At 40.1% G+C, this 4,692-nt stretch overlaps 1 pseudogene; it reads left to right on the top strand.

The window, feature by feature from the left end:
- The first annotated feature begins 794 nt into the window (after positions 1 to 794).
- LOC109376469 (heterogeneous nuclear ribonucleoprotein A1-like) lies at positions 795 to 2,267 on the top strand (annotated as a pseudogene).
- The last annotated feature ends 2,425 nt before the right edge of the window (positions 2,268 to 4,692 follow it).

The raw sequence follows: 4,692 nt of genomic DNA, 5'->3' as shown, positions 1-4,692 counted from the left end.
AACTAATACAAAATAATATTGAATCTCAACTGTAATTGGAAAAAAAAAAGATATGGGAAAAAAAATGTTTCACTACTGCATAATAGGTTGCCATCCTTCCAGCTACTAATATCAGTTTTCTTGCTACCCATCATTCTGCTACAAAGTCAGGAGGACATATTTTAGGTGTTTGGTTATGGCAGCATCTACTTTGTGGTAACAATCTCTAAGTCTCTATGGCTTACGAAGACAAAGAATTATATTTTGCTCAGGTTACACAGTCCTACATGGGCTGTAGGTTGACTGAAGCTTTATTCCCTGCATCCTCTTAGAAGATGAAGCAAGCAACCCCTATCTGGGGCATGCCATGCCTGTGGCAGATGGAGGAGGGTGATGACAGAAGCACATGACGATTCTTAAAGTTCTCAGAAGTGGAATGCATCACTTCTGCTCACATTCAATTGGCCAGAGTAAATCACATGGCCGGGTGGTGAGCACACAATGTGATATAGAGATGATGTATTATAGAAATGTATCACCCCAATAAACTTCCATTAAAAAAAAAAGAAACCTATGTGATTTTACTATTACCAACTCAATAAATTAAAACAAAAACTCAATGGATGGGTCTAATAGTAGATCATACACAGCCATACAGAGATTTAGTAACTTGGAATATCATCAGTGAAGCCTGTAAAATGAAATGATAGAAAATACAGAAAAGATGGTAAGAGACATAGAAGACACAGTTAGAAAGAATAACATTTAGATGGAGTCCTAAAACTACAGGAGAGAAATAATGGGCCTGAAGCACAATGAGAGGAGAGAATCAGACTAAAGCAAATTTTGAAGTAATAATAGCTGAGAGCTTCCCCATACTGGAGAAAGACATCAAGCTATTAATTCAAGAAGTACCACAAACCCCAAAAAGAATAACTGAAAAAGAAATACACACTGAGGCACTAAATGATAAAACTGCTAGAACCCAAAAATGGAAAAAAATCTAAAGTCAGTCATAGATTTACCTTGAAAAGAACAATAACCAGACTTACAGCTGACTGCTCAGCAGAAACAATGAACTCACCTAACAGTGAAATTTTATCTTCAAAGTGTTTAAACAGCTGTCAAACTTGTACCTTTTGAAATAGATAGTGAGAAAAATCTTTCCCGATAAACACAATAAGACAATTTCCCAGAATAAGACACAGTAAAATAAATACTAAAGGATGTTTTTCAGGCAGAATGAAAAATATCTCAGATGGAAGCTTAGACATGTAGGTAGTAACCTTCCTGTCGGTGGGCACCACCGAGTAAGCATCATTAAAGTCTCCCCTCCTGTAGTTGTCATGTCTAAGTCAGTCTTCCAAAAAGACTGAACAGTGGCAGAAGTTCTTCTTTGGAGGTTTGAGCTTTGAAACAACAGATGAGAGTCTAAGGAGCCATTTTGAGCAATGGGGAACGCTCACAGACTATGTGGTGATGAGAGACCCAAACACCAAGCGCTCCAGCGGGTTTGGGTTTGTCACCTATGCCACTGTGGAGGAGGTGGGTGTAGCCATGAATGCAAGGCCACACAAGGTGGATGAAGGGTCATGGAATCAAAGTGGGCTCTCTCAAGAAAAGATTCTCAAAGACCTGGTGCCCAGTTAACTGTGAAAAAGATTTTTGTTGGTGGTATTAAAGAAGACACTGAAGAACATCACCTAAGAGATTATTCTGAACAATATGGAAAAATTGAAGTGACTGAAATCATGACTGACTGAAGCAGTGACAAGAAGAGAGGCTTTGCTTTTGTAACCTTTGATGACCATGACTCTGTAGACAAGATTGTCATTCAGAAATACCATACTGTGAATGGCCACAACTGTGAAGTAAGGAAAGCCCTATCTAAGCAAGAGATGGCTAGAGCTTCATCCAGTCAAAGAGGTCGAAGTAGTTCTGGAAACTTCGGTGATGGTCGAGAAGGAAACTTCAGTGGTCGAGGTAGCATTGGTGGCAGTTGTGATGGAGGATATGGTGGCAGTGGGGATGGACATAATGGATTTGGTAATGACGGAAGCAATTTTGGAGGTGGCAGGAACTACAACAATTTTGGTAATTACAACAATCAGTTTTCAAATTTTGAACCCATGAAAGGAGGAAACTTTGGAGGCAGAAGCTCTGGTCCCTATGGTGGTGGAAGCCAATACTTTGCCAAACCACAAAACCAAGGTGGCTATGGCAGTTCCAGCAGCAGCAGCAGCAGTAGCTATGACAGTGGCAGAAGGTTCTAATTACTGCCAGGAAACAAAGCTTAGCAGGAGAGGAGAGCCAGAGAAGTTACAGGGAAGCTACAGGTTACAACAGATTTCTGAACTCAGCCAAGTAGAGTGGTGGCAGGGCCCAGCTGCTACAAAGAAGACATAGGTAATACTCATGTATATGGGCAAAAACCTTCAGGACTGTTATTTGTGACTAATTGTATAACAGGTTATTTTAGTTTCTGTTCTATGGAAAGTGTAAAAGCATTCCAACAAAGGGTTTTTTTCTTTTTGGCACCCATGCAGTTGATTGTTAAATGTAACAGTCTGATCATGACGCTGAAAAAATGTGTCTTAAAAAAAAAAAAAGTAGGAAGTAATGAAGAGCATTGGAAAAGCTGATGTAGTAAGGAACCCGGCTCTATGCTTTTAAGCCACCCCCGCAACACACACNTGTGTTTAATGTCTCCTCATCCCCTCCAACACTCACCTCCTGAGAGAGCATGGAGCCATTTCTTCCTGTATCTCTTCTGCTTAGGGCAGTTCTTGTCACATAGTAGCCACTCAAGAAATATGTTTCTGAATGACTGAATTGAGGATTACCTACATATTCACATTTTAGGAGTTGTAATGGCCCTAGAAGAGTGAGCACTTTAATCTCTTGGTAGCATTAACTCCTTATTCTTTCAGAGCAATTCTGGCATTGAATACAGTAAAAAACTGGAGGCACGTTTTCCACAATAGATTGTTATATGAGCTCCCTGGTGTTTGAATAATATTTTTCTCATCAGCTTTGCCCGATGTCCTGAAGCTCAGCGTCTTCAAAATTAAACCTCCAGCCTTCTGCAGGGTAGAGAATAAGCAGTAACTCAGCTGCTTGTGGTGGGAAATTGGATTTGGGGGTGTCTGACTATGAGTTACAGGATTTTAAGGAGCTCTCCTGTTTTCAGCATGAACTGAACCCCATCTTCAGAGGGACATGGTACCTACAGTTCCTGGCCTTTTCTGGAGTAATTTGACTGAATCATTTTGAGTCTGGGCTTCAAGCTGCTAGTCTAGTTTTCAGCTTTCTCTGGTCGGCGAAGTTGACATTTTGTTGCTGTCTCTCCTCTTCTATTTTCATTTTCCTTGTTTTTGTGTTGTTTTAGTGCTTCTACTGTCATTTTAGTGTGGTTTTGGGAAGAAGCACAAGTCAAAGCATATGCTCAGTTTATTATTCCATAGGTTTAATATACTTTCCCCATATTATAATTATGAAATGTTTGGTACAAACAATAGAATATGTATACATATAAAACAATGTTTATAGAATATACATATTTATATATGCATGTATATATATGCACATGTGCACACACATTTATATGTACTATAAAATATTTGCTCTATCATCTATCTACCATCTAGTTATTGATTGATTGATCATATTTGTAAAGCAAAAGAATGATAAAATGAACACCCATATACCTCCATCTAAATACCCATGTGCTCCTCCCTGTATTCTCCTGCCTTCCCACTGAAGCTAACCATTTATCCCATTTTTTGTTTGTTTAAAATTCCCTTGTTTTTCCTTTCATTTTTTTCTCACTTATGTAAATCCTATATTAGCCTGCTTTGCTAAGTTATGCTGCAGAAGGAACTTACACAAAGAAATATTGATTTTTTTGCTCAAGTGCACCGTTGCTGCAGGTTGGCTGTATGCGAGTCCACTTTGGCTCTGTTCCGTGTCTTCTTCATTCCAGGACTCAAGCTAAAGGGTAGCCCCTATGTCAGTCTCATTGCAAAGGAAAAAGATCAGTGGCAAAACCATGTGATAGCTCTTGAACCTTCTACTGGAAAGCAGCGCACATCAGCTCCATTGCGTTTCATTGGCCAAACCTGTTATCAGTGAGGAGGCCCTGTCACAGGAACATGGCAAAGGACAGGGATGTACAGTCCCCTATAGGAAACCATGAGTGAATAGTGAGAAACAACAAAATGGACCACATTCTGCTCCCTTGGTCATAAATATTCATTTCTCATTCTTCTTTATAACAGAATACCACCACCACCACTCCCCCCCATCCCCAAGGAAAACAATGTAAATGATGAATCCTATCACAGTTTCAGATTTTAATTCCAGGATTTTGTGATCAGGCCCTTAAGATCCGGTCCAAATACAGTTCTTCATTTGTAGATCCATTTGCGGAACTAAAACTAAAACTGTTTGCCAAGCACAGCAATTCCAAAATCCCAAAGGGCAAATGTTGTGAGGGCCCTCCACCATGGAAAGGGGGCAGACTGCCTCTGGATCAGGCTTATGTGTAGCTCTCCAGTCCATTGGTGTAGACAACTCTTGACTCCACCCTCTCTGGGCAGTTCTTCCTCTTCTACTATCTTCATTGGACCTTGTCTGAAATGGGCACTGGAGAGTATGCTCCTTTAGGAGCTAGGTTGTCTTGCTTCATTCTCTTACACTTAGAACAGACACCAT

This window comes from Hipposideros armiger, unplaced genomic scaffold (assembly GCF_001890085.2).
Source record: "Hipposideros armiger isolate ML-2016 unplaced genomic scaffold, ASM189008v1 scaffold_1137, whole genome shotgun sequence".
NCBI classification, from domain to species: Eukaryota; Metazoa; Chordata; class Mammalia; order Chiroptera; family Hipposideridae; genus Hipposideros; species Hipposideros armiger.
The sequence above is the reverse complement of the archived record's forward strand: the minus strand, read 5'-3'. Positions and strand labels throughout refer to the sequence as shown.